Source organism: Phodopus roborovskii, unplaced genomic scaffold (genome assembly GCF_943737965.1).
Source record: "Phodopus roborovskii unplaced genomic scaffold, PHOROB, whole genome shotgun sequence".
NCBI lineage: Eukaryota > Metazoa > Chordata > Mammalia > Rodentia > Cricetidae > Phodopus > Phodopus roborovskii.
This window is the reverse complement of record NW_026126636.1, coordinates 10,429,275-10,442,045: the sequence shown is the minus strand read 5'-3', so window position 1 is coordinate 10,442,045 and position 12,771 is coordinate 10,429,275.

Here is a 12,771-nt window from a genome sequence, read left to right as displayed (position 1 = left end):
TATGCAGGTGTGGATACACAAAATCTGAGGGCTGGCCATTATTGCCGGATGTAGACAGGGCACCAATGGCTACTGCATTCTTGTTAAATTCTACTGGGCCAACAGCACACCTGTTCTAAACAGCCACTCACTGATGCTGATCAATTTAAAACTAACTTGTTGTCGACTTTTAAAAAATCATTAAGGGGGAACCGGGAGGGGTGGAGGGAGGGGAAGCTGTGGTCACGATGTATTTATTGTACATAAGTAGAAAAATTAATTTCTCTTAATTACAACATGAGGGTTGATAGTCACCTTATAAATGACTAATGTGTTCAGAACTATACTTGTAGTCATGCTGGCTACAAATGTAATTTATTTACAGGAGTAAATTACATTTGACTTCCTATGTATGTTTTCAGGGCTAAGCCTAAAAGAAATAAATAAAACACAAATAAAGCTTACTTAAAATCAGGTATACTTAATAGATGGCCGTCAACACTTCAGAGATCTGCTGAATGTGGTATTTAAAATGTTTAATAAAAAGGCTTTCTATGACAGACAGAAATGTCAGCTCCTAGAGGTGACTCTAAGGAGTCCAAAGAAGGCAGATGGGACACAGACCCGATTGTGGTAATGCTAACCATCAGGAGGAACTGCCCACTCCTCCTCTGCTGCCAAGGCTCTGCGCAAACTGTGGACACTGTGGCATTGACTGCCACGGACCACCCCAGCCGGTGTGGGGTTCTCGATAACTAGGTGGGTAAGGATTCGGCGATGACAGACAGAAACAAACACAGAGGCAGTTTGAATCTGAGTGTCTTTTGCAGCTCTCAAGCAAGGCTTTTTATCCAGGATAAAGAATAGTTTCTCAGAGATTGTGTTCACTGAAGCCAATCCAGATTAAACACATGGCATCATCCTTGTTAGGCACAGCAACCTACAACTTACTCAAGGGCAACAATAAATCAGAAATTCATTCAAGGCTAACCACAGCTAACCGCCCATTTTCTAAGGTCAGGTTAATAAATCTTTATGGTCAGTTATTGTTTAATATTTGTTGCCTAGCTCTTAAGAATCTTTGAAATACTGAACTATTTTGACTTTTTCTTATCAAAAGACTTTCTTTACCAAATGTTTAAACCTACCCTCAGTTACACATGTACAGCCATATGAAGTTTTCACCAATACTATTTGTACTTATGTGAATGATGTGAATGATTTGAAAAGCGCTGATTTTCCTGGAGGCGAGGTCATGGTCAGCGACCACGTCTCAGGGGACGGTTTCTCATTCATATGTTTTGTTTAAAATGTCAGCATAGGCTTTCAGGAGAATTTTGATAATATGCGAATAAGAATAGAGGAACAGAGATTGCCAAGAGAAATACGGCTCAATATTTTCCTCCGGCCAAGAGTTCCACAGCCGTTTCCAGGAGGCCTCCTTCCTTTGAAGTTATCGCCTCAGTCTGGGGAACTTGTCACACAGAATCTACTGGATTTGGTTCGTCAAAGTGAGGCCGGCTTTACAGGTGCCTTCCCCACAGGAAAATCTATCAGGCTTTCTAGATCTGGCAGCTCAATACTGTCCCATGTGACAGCCAAAGACTGACCTCTGTCCCCAACAAAACTGCCACCAGCGCTTAGCGAAACCATCCAGGTAACTAACTGTAAGTCTTGTTTAAGTGTATAGAGGCCATTTGGATTACTCTTCCTACTATAATTTATCCTCAGATCTCTGATGGTGTTGACAACTAACCGTAGCTGTTATCAGCTTGACAACAGCTGCCTGGTTAATGTATGCATTAATGAACTATAAAGGTCTGAGAATATGAAAACTTAAGTAAATTACAAAGAGCTAAGAAAATAAGGTTTAAATACAAGTTACTCTACACTATTATCATACAAAGACTTCAAAGGTTCAGAGTTTTCACATCCGTCAATGGAATTCTGATGAGCTAGCAGATCACTGACAACTATCTGTCAGTTACAAGCTCTATTTTTAAATTCCCTTTGACCATCTTCTAAATATAGACTTGAAGATGCTTCTCATCATGCTAAACACATCTCTGCCCTCTGTCCAAAAAAAAAAATGCCCATGCCTTTTAACTCAAGCCATAGCTTTTGCTATGACTCAAAAAACATGAGTCTACTCCATCTGTTTCACAGATGCCTGCCAGCTGCTTTTTCTACAATGAGGATCACAAACAGTGGTAATACTAGTATGTTTTAAACTTTTATCTAAAAATAATTCAAGTAAGCTTCAGGAAGTCATAAGACTTGTCTCCACCTCTCACAAATCAAAAGAACACCCCTAAACCCCCAACTACCAGCACTAAGGGCCAGTAAGCTGCAAATACAAAGTTTCCTTTATGCCCTGTAACTTTAGCTTCTGTCCCTGGTCTGTATTCATCTTAGCAAAGTTCCACTGAGCTGGGGGACACCATCAGCTGCAAACTATAAACTGCTCCAAAGGTGAACTTCACCACGCCAGTCCAGCCACACGTGATGGCTCCCTGTCTCTTCAGCCAGGTCAGCAAACCAGATGCACCTGACGAATACCCCATTGCCCTAATCCACTCCTAGTTTTTGACTAATATTCCAGCCTTCGGGGACCCTGACAGTAGCTCCTAATTTCAGCAGGAAGTAGTTAAGAGAATATATATCCTGTTATCCTCAACAAAGGCTGGATTGTTGGGTCCAAAGGGAACTCCCTGGCAAGGGGCACAAAACACATAGGTACACATGTATGTATGTGTATATGTGTATATGTATGTTATGCATTTGTGTGTGTGTACATTATGTGTGTATGTGCGTATGTATATATACCCATATATATATAACCACATATATATATATACATATATATATATATATATATAGCCATATAGATATAGATATAATGCCTATTGGCATACCAGGCTCCTTCATTGTCAAAAAGGTACATGTTAAAACCAAATAGACTGCCTGGTGATGGTGACACATGCCTTTAATCCCAGTATGGCAGAGGCAGAGGCAGATGGATCTCTGTGAGTTCAAGGCCAGCCTGATCTACAAAGCAAGTTCCAGAACAGCAAGGGCTGTTACACAGAGAAGCCCTATCTCAAAAACCAAAAAAAAAAAAAAAAAAAATTATCCTTCCTATGCTAACCAATCAGACATAATTAGAGAGACCCTGTGAGGTAGAAATTCTGTCTCTTGCCAAATAGAAAATGTTAAGATACTTGCTCCCCACCAGCATCATCAGCCTCTGTAACAGATATAAACGACCATTTTGTTATAAGGTCAGAACAAGTTCATTTCTGTTTGCTGTAAAATTCAAATAGACCATGCTTTTACCTGTTTCTGGAATTGGACATGTTCCCCCCCATGGAGTTTGACTCACACCTTGATAAGATGTTCTGCTAAGGAGAGAGGGCCTAGACCCTACTCCAAATGACTTGGCAGATTTTGATGGCCCCACCTAGAAGACATCACCCTCCCTGTGAGAGTAGGGGAGGGATGGGGGGAATGGGAGGGAGGGAGAGGAAAATGGGATTGATATTTAAATAAGAAAAAATAATAAATATATTTTAATTTTAAAAAATAAAAAAACAAAAAACAACAAAAAGATGTTCTGCCAAGTTCCTAAGTAACCAAATTTACTCTGGAAATCCCCCACCCTTGAACCCCCCCCCCCAGGTCTTGCAGGGTGTTTGGACTAAACTCCACCTCTCCTGTGTTTTGTTTGTTTTTCAAATCCCCACTTTAGGGAGATGAGATAACCCTGTCGAACAGAAAGTACAGCTCACTTAACTTGACCGAAGCATTTGGGTGCTGGTCTTTACTCTTGTTCCGTGGGACTAACGCCTTCCTACTTTTCGCTCTTTTTTCCTTCACAGAATTTGTTTTTGTTTACCTCTTCTTTTTTTTAAAATTAGTTCTTTGGGAATTTTGTCAGAGTCTCCATGGCTGAAGACACCACGCACTTTGGACCAAGGCCTTGGAAACCCAAGGTTGACCTTTGCCACCTTCTCTCATGAGCACCAGCCCATGCATGCATGCACACACACGCACAGCACACACCCACACCCACACGCACAGCACACACCCACACATACATGCACACACACATACACAGCACACACCCACACATACATGCACACACACATACACAGCACACACCCACACATGCACACACACATACATGCACACACATACACACATGCACAGCACACACCCACACATACACACACATGCACAGCACACACACATGCACAGCACACATCCACACATACACAAAAAGTAATGTTTCATAACTATTATGTAATTTGATAGAAATGCCCCAGGCAGGAGTAATCCCCATTAACGGAACTTTTCCCCGTGTGGCTATCTGGCAAATGAGAGTGGTCCCTAGTGGGAAAACACAGAAACGTAGTATCTGGCTAAAACACAAAGTTCAAGTTTTTAAGTTTTTTTGCAAAAACGCATCTTTATTACTTTTAATAATCTATGTGAGAGGAAGTGGGGGAGGATGTAAACACGAGTGCAGTTCCCATGGGGGCCAGAAGAGGGTGCTACATCTCAAGTCCTTTGCAAGAACAAGTGCTCTTGGCCTCTAAGCCATCTTGCAGCCCCTGAAGTTCAACTCTAACGGCTCATTTGGCTCATTCAATATAAAGACGAAGGGCAAAATCCTGTTCTGTGTGGCAGGTTTTTGTAAATGTTACTCCACCCCCAGCTTTATCTTGGGGCATTGAAATTTGACCCTGGAAGGGGGCTGGAGAGATGGCTCAGAGGTTATGATTTCAATTCCCAGCAACCACATAGTAACTCACAACTACCCGTAATGAGGTCTGGTCCCTTTTTCTGACATTGAGGCAGAATCGTGTATACAATATTTAAAAAAAAAAAAAAGAAAGAAAGAAAGAAAGAAAGAAAGAAAGAAAAGGGAATTTGACCCTGGAAAACTTTCATAACCTTTAATTATAGCCAATTAGTTCCACTTTAAACTGCCATTTTTCCCTCATCAACCTATTTCCATTCTAAAACAATCCTTTACCTTAGGACAAACTCATTTGACCTCTGAAAGTTATTTCCTTTCCTTTTTTAAATTTGTATTTTCACCAAAAAAAAACACATTTTGTATTTTCAATTTTTATGTCTTGTTCTTGCTTGATGGCTCTCCTTTCTTATTATCACAAGATGTGGAAACGCATAGTTTAATAAAATAACTATACTCCAAATGGAGATTCAAGCCTGGCACACTGGTCCAAGCCTTTAACCCTAGCCAGCACTCAGGAGGCAGAGGCAGGGGGAATCTCTGTGACTTCTGGGCTACCCAGTTTCTCCCCACACCAAAAAAGAAGGAGGAGGAGGAGGAGGAGGAGGAGGAGGAGGAGGAGAAAAGAAAAAGAAAGAAAGAAAGAAAAAGAAAGAAAGAAAGAAAAAAGAAAGAAAGAAAAAGATTATTACTATATCTCTCTTTCTGTAACAATTGTTTCCTTTGACTAAAAAAAAAATTCTTCTGCTTGGCGACAATAAGGACAGAGCCAGAAGGTGAGAACTTGTTGCTGGCCGTAGCACGTGGAGAACTCAGGTCAGAAGTGAACTGTGAACTGGAGGCTTCCTCCCTGCTGGCTCCCTCATTAAGGAACTGGGAATTTTTTTTTTTTTTAACACCGCATTTCGGTATATTTTAACAGATGTGTAATGATTGTGCGTCCTTATCTTTGAAGAGTGTTTAATGTTTTGTTTGCTTTTGAGACAAACTCCCACAGCCCAAACTAAGTCTCAAACACACTACGTAGCAGACAGAGGCTGGCTTTGAACTCCTGGCCCTTCTACCTCCCCTTGTGCTGGGAGTAAAGGCATGCGCCACCCCTGACATAAAAGTCGTGTTTCCTGGTTATGTCATCCGTTGTAGCCCTGTTGTTCTCACCCGGGAGGGGAGCAGGGCGAACTCTTCACGAATACTCTGGAGGTTTTACTGGACCACAGGGTCCTGTGATCTCGGGTCTCAGAGGCCCGAGCTGAGTGAGCAGGGTGGGTACAAAGGCGAAGCCACCAGTGTGGTGCATCCCGTTGGTGTGGCTGTGATGGCTGTCAGCAGGCATGACAGCTTTGAATAAGATTCGGCCCAGCTGAGTCACCACGCAGGGCAATGGCTCCTAAGAGCCGTGCGCACTTGAGGGTGGGACTGACCTGGGGTTTAGCTCCAGGTCGGGTTGGGATGAGCAAATGCGTTGTTGTTTTGGGGTTTTGTTTGTTTGTTTTCACGCTGAGGCTCGATATCGTAGGGTTTGCTGTTAAAAACAAAACAAAGACACAAAGACTACACTTCCCAGCTCCTCTTGCGGCTCTCTGTCTCTGTCTCTCTGTCTCTCTGTGTGTCTCTCTCTCCCCTCTTCCTCTCCCTCTCTCTCTCACCGCCTCAGCCACCCGCGTGGATGGCACTGGGTCCCCTTACCCGTCTATGCAGGGTCCCGTCTATGCAGGGTCAGGTGCCTCTTTCTGCGCCCTTCTTTCTCAGCCGCCTCTGGAATCTTACGCTGATAATCTGGACTGGCAATCTACTTTTCCTATCACAGTTAGTGTTGTGCATTAAATACCTGCCCCTGCTTGTAGCTTTCCAGGGCCCTTATGCCGGGAGGAGCAGCCCGAGACTCGCCCGGTTCTCCCAGCCCACACCCACACGTGCAGAGCTCTGCCAGGGCGCCTCGCCCTGGCGGGATCAGCAACTGCAGGGCTGGGAGCGTGGGTGCGGGGCGGGGCGGGGCGGGGCGGGGCCGCACGGGACTCTGGGTGAGGCTAGCGCCCAGGGTCCAGCAGGACCGTCACTAACGTGGCCGCTTCCTGCACTTTCGCTGTCTTTTCACGCGCTGGCCACGCTAATTTGGGTTTCTAAAGGTCCCCACCGTTACGCGCTTCCTCCGAGAACTTCAGTAGCTTCACGCACTTTCCACTCTGTCTCCCCACAGCAGCCAGACCAACGCCTCACGTGAGCCTTATCCCGACGCTCCCCAGTGCCCCAGGGATGCAATGCCTGCCCCACTCCCCACGCACCCCAGTCCTTTCCTCCCCAACAACTCCTCCAACTTTTAAAAGCTCCACGGACCTAGGGGTCTCTCCTCTCCTCCCTCCTAAGTCAAGCAGGAGAGTCTGAAATGTGTGACTTTGGGACATGAGCTAAAAACCCAGGAAGTCCTTACTATGATCGCCTCTGCAGTTGGCAGCTTTTACAAACGCCGGCGCGAAAGCCGGGAGAATGGGGGAATGGCGCCATCTGGTGGATAAAGGGGGAACTGTGGGAACCCAGCCCATCCACACCCGCCCCCTCCGCCTCCTCATGAAATCCCAGAGGTCAAAGCTGAGAATGCTTCCCGGAAGCCTGAAACTTCCCGGCAACCAGAGTTATTGTGTGAAATATATTTCTTTTTAAAATAGTTGGGCTTGGGGGGGGGGGAGGAGATTGCTCAGTGGTTAAGAGCACTGCCTGCTCTTCCAGAGATCCAGAGTTCAATTCCCAGCAACCACAAGGCGGCTCTACCATCTGTAATGAGATCTGGCGCCCCCTTCTGGCATGCAGGGATACATGCAGGCAGAACACTGTCTACATAAAAAATAAATCTAAAAAACTAAAATAGTTGGGCTGGAGAGTTGGCTCAGTGGTTAAGAGCACTGGCTGCTCTTCCAGATGACCCGGGTTCAATTCCCAGCACCCACATGGTAGCTCAGGCAGTTCTCAGGCAGTTCCAATGAATCTGACACCCTCACATAGACGTGCATACAGGCAAAACCACCAATGTACGCAAAATTTAAATAAACGCGGTAGTTACTGTTTTTTGTTTGTTTGTTTGTTTGTTTGTTTGTTTTGTACTTCTTGTCTCACCCACCAGGATCGTGAAGACAGAGACCTCTCTTGCTCACGGCCCTTGTTCCTCCGATAGGAGGGTGCAGCACATGGTAGGCGCTCAGTATACCGGATGTTATTAACATCAACACTGTCTTTTTAGCTCAAACCTGAGTCTCCCCCCCCCCACAAAGTAAGGATTCTCTTAGGAGCCAGGAAACATGTCTGCCCTGAATTTTGGATCAGACCCAGGACCCTAAGGCCCAGTGTGAAGAAGTTCCCGATTCAGTCAGCAGCTAGCCTCCTTCCTGAACCTGCGCAAGGGGGCCAGGTGAACTAGGGGTATGAGGACAGTGGTGGGTGACGAGCGGAGTACCCAGGAGCCCCCACGGTAAGACAGGAGGGATGGGGATTGGAACGGGAGACATGTAGGCTGTGAATTAGGGACCCCTGGCAGCTTCATCCAATGCCTCCAAACTCCTGCACTGAAGAAACGTATGGTGCTTATTTGTCTTAAAGTGTGTGAGTGTTCTGCCTGCCAGGGCAGGGCGTTGGTGCCCCACATAGGCACATGCCTGGTGCCGCGAAGATAAGGAGAGGACAGCAGATCCCCTGGAACTTACAGGTGGCTGGCTGTGCACTGCCATGTGGGTGCCTGGAACCGAACCTGGGTCCTGTGCAAAAACAAGTGCTCTTAACTATTGAGCCATCCCCCAACTGGGCAGAATTTCTGGCATGTCCAAGAATTCTTCACCCCGACAAGGACTTTCACCCTTGCAACATGGAGCATCATAAATAAATAAATAAAAATTTAAATTTAAAAAAACCTTTAAACAGAGGTTGACTGAGTTATTAAGGGTGATGGGTAGAAACACCCTGGCTGGGAACCTGTGTGGCAGGGGCAGAGTTCCTTCTCCCGACAGAGGAAGGAAAGCTTACTGATTATCATGTAAGTTCCCCTCAGGTGTTGGGCAAGTCCTGATGCCAAGATGAGCATTTCCCCTCCCCTCCTCCTGGGCCAACTCCTGAGAGAGAGCTGTGGTTTGTGGAAGAAGAACTCCATTGTGTGTTTTTGTTGGAGTCAGCCTAGATGAGCCTCAAACTCCCTACACAGCCAGAGATGATTTTGAACTTGGGAGCCTCCCCTGGGTTTGTGATTGCAGGAATACACTACATCACCTGGTCCGTGCGCTTCTGGGTCTAATGTACCACTGAGCCACACCCCCAACCCCTCACTGGGGGATTCTAGGCAGGGGCTCTACCACTGAGCCACACCCCCAACCCCTCACTGGGGAATTCTAGGCAGGGGCTCTACCACTGAGCCACGCCCCAGCCCCTCACTGGGGGATTCTAGGCAGGGGCTCTACCACCGAGCCACGCCCCAGCCCCTCACTGGGGGATTCTAGGCAGGGGCTCTACCACTGAGTCATGCCCCCAGCCCCTCACTGGGGGATTCTAGGCAGGGGCTTTACCACTGAGTCACGCCCCCAGCCCCTCACTGGGGGATTCTAGGCAGGGGCTCTCCACTGAGCCACGCCCCAGAGGCAGGATAATGTAGAGGAATATGGGAAGGAAAGAAGGAAAAGAGAAAAAGGGAGAAGTGGGGGGCGCGGAGAAGCAGCCCAGCTGGTAAGAGGCTGCTGTGCAGGTACGAAGACTGAACTCCAATCCTCTCCCCTGTCTCAGGCAGGTCTTCCTGTTTTCCCAGGCTATCCTTGACCTCATGACCCTTCACACTCAGCTTCACATACCTGTGCACCACGAGCACCTGGGGTTACATGTGTGCACTGCCTGGCCACGGGAGCATTTATAAAGACGCTAAGGAAGAGGCGTGTTAGCTAAGAAAGTACATATTGAATGCAAAGCATTCTTTGGGTGGGTTTTTGGTTTTTGTTTGGTTGGTCTTGGGGTTTTTGCTTTTGTTTATTTTTGTTTCGTCTTGTTTTTTGTTTTTGTTTTGTTTTGTTTTGTTTTGAGACAGGGTTTCCCTATGTAGCCCTGTCTGTCCTGGAACTCACTTTGTAGATCAGGCTGGCCTCGAACTCACAGAAATCTACCTGCCTCTGCCTCCCGAGTGCTGGGATTAAAGGTGTGCGCCTCTATTGCCCAACCACATAATCAAAAAAAAAATATTTTTTAATTGCCAGGTGTAGTGGTGCATAGGCCTTTAATCCCAATACTTAGGAGGCAGAGACAGATCTCTGTGAGTTCAAGGTCAGCTTGTCTACATAGGGAGTTCTAGGACAGCCAGGCCTATAGAGAGACATCCTGTTTCCAAAAGAGGGTTTTCATTGATTGATTAATTAGTTATTTTGAAACCAGCCTGGTCTACATAGCCAGTCCCAGGCCAGTCAGGGCTATATAATGAGACCCCTGTCTCCCAAGGAAACATCGTGTTAATTAAATTTTCTTCAGATGTCTGCTGTGAACTTGTGTGTGTCATAATTTTGTGTTTGACCTTCAGAACCCATCACAAATTATCAGTTGCATGGTATGAGCTTAGTTCAGCTGTGTCTGAATGGCTGGCCCTTGGCCTGGGCATCATTTATAACATAGCGTGATCTGGTTTTAAATTTCTACCCTTCCACTTATTACCAGGATGACCTTGGGACTGGAACATTTATGACATAGATGACTCCTTCCTTCTCGAAATGTTTACTTCCCTTATACTTCCCTTACCTTCTGTCAGTAGACACTGTCCTGGATTTCCTTCTGCTTCCCCCCTTTGTCTCCCTCCCTTCCTCTCTCTCTCCCTCCCTCTTCTCTCTCCTCTCTCTCTCTCAGAAGCAGAAAGATCAGGAGTTCAGGGTCAGCCTCAGCCAGCCAGCAAATATACAATCAGGCTGGGCTGCCTGAGATAAAAACAAATAACAGAACCGTGAGGCACAGCCCTTTAACGCCAGCCCTTGGGAGGCAGAGGCAAGTGGATATCTGTGAGTTCAAGGTCACTATAGTTTATGCAGTGAGATGTCCAGGCCACCTAGGGCTACTCAGTAATATTCTATCTCAAACAAAGAACATCCATAAACCCTCCTCAGAAGCACGCTTGGAGTCGAGTCCTTGGTCCCCGTGAATGAGGAAGTCTCTCATGACGTACATGCTGTGGGCCTGGCACCACACTGTCTCTGGGTCCCAGGAGACTTGGCTCAGATTCTCTCAGTTTCTGGGCTCAAGGTGTTTCTCAGACGGCCAGGGTCCTGGCTAACAGAAGGGCCTTTCAGGCACCTTTAGCTTCCTTCAGCCGGCCCCTGAAGCAGGCACAGCTCACCAGCGCTCAGCAAGTGTGCCAACACATAGCTCCACCAAGCAGGTCCCCACAGACCCAGGGCCCCAGCTCCCTGTGCTCCTCCCCCTCACCTGAGTCCAGGCTCCCTGCATCCTCCGACCTGCTTACACTTTCTAGTGCATACCTCACCAGAGAGTCCAACAAAAGCAGACTTTCTCCGGGACACCAGCCCACTCTGCCGAGGCCCCGCCGCAGGGGATGGAAGCACCATCTACCAATCACTCTTGTCCCCTCTCCACTTATGCCCAGCACCCCAGATGATGCTCAACACATAAGAGGTACTCAGCAGATACTGGATGATTGACGTGATGCACGGTCCACCCCAAGCTCTTTCCCACCAACGTGTGTGTGTGTGTGTGTGTGTGTGTGTGTGTGTATATGAGAGGCTGGGGGCGTGGCTCAGTGGTAGAGCCCCTGCCTAGAATCCCCCAGTGAGGGGCTGGGGGCGTGGCTCAGTGGTAGAGCCCCTGCCTAGAATCCCCCAGTGAGGGGCTGGGGGTGTGGCTCAGTGGCAAAGTGCTTACCTTCCATGCACAGGTTCTGAATTCCATCTGTAGCATGACAAAAAGTATTAATTATTTATTTACTTTTGAGCAGAGAAAACATATATTTATTGAAGAATGAGCGGCTCCACGGGAGATCTACCCAAAGTCATTTAAAGTGGAAGCAAAGAGGACAGGAAGAGAGGTGGTCTGCCCTGATCTCCCCGTGTGTGGTGGAGAGGCTTGGCAACAGGAGCCCGGGCGAGACAGGAGCCTCGGGAAAGCTCAATGCGACCTGAATAAAGCAACTCTGGCCCTCTGCTATGGTCACCCATGCAAACCACGCCACAGACGGGAGCTAACCTGAGTGTGTGAGTCACATGACATCATGTGCCAGGGGCCAACATGGGGTCCGTTCATGCAATTCCTGATCAACTCGGGGGGTCTGAAGCCATCTCCATATTGGAGTTGGAGAAACAGGTACAGAGAGGTTACACCGGCGTGGACTCACACAGTAGAAAATGGCTGACTCTGACTATTCTGACTCAGGCTGTGAACACTACTGCCTGCCTTTCCCAGGCAGCAGCGTCCACTCTGAGCCAGCCCATTCCCCTCCGCTGTGGAAGGGGCTTCCACATACTTAGCCTCCTGCCCTGTAGGACTGAGCATCTTCAGACCTGGACCGAGGGGATGTGCAGCCAGGCACAGTGCTGCATCACCTGTCATCTCAGTTCAAGGTCACCTTTGGATAAATAGTGAGTTCAAGTTACGTGAGACTCCGGCAAATGTAAACACATAGTACCGTTAAAGGTACCGTTGTTGGGCTCCGCCTGAAGGAAGGAAGCCTGTGCCAAAGCCCTGGGCCCTTCACCTATGCAACTTCCTGGAAGGTTACACAAAGCCTTCCCTGAGAAGACTCAAGGCTGGGCAGAGTTCCAAGCCTTGGAAACTCCAGAGAATCACAAAGACAGACGCCGGAATCTTCTGTGCCCTTCCCGATGAGGAAGCTTCTGCCTCCCTACCTATCCCACACGCTGAACTAAGGCCATGTCCCTGTCCCACCCTTGTCAAAAGAGGAAGCTGAGTCTAGGGTCCTCTATGCCAAGTCCGGAAGGTCCCGCCCAGATGTGAGGCAAGCCCTTCACGCCACCACCCTGCCCCAGAAGATAAAAGGGCCACCAGGGTCTGACTCACAC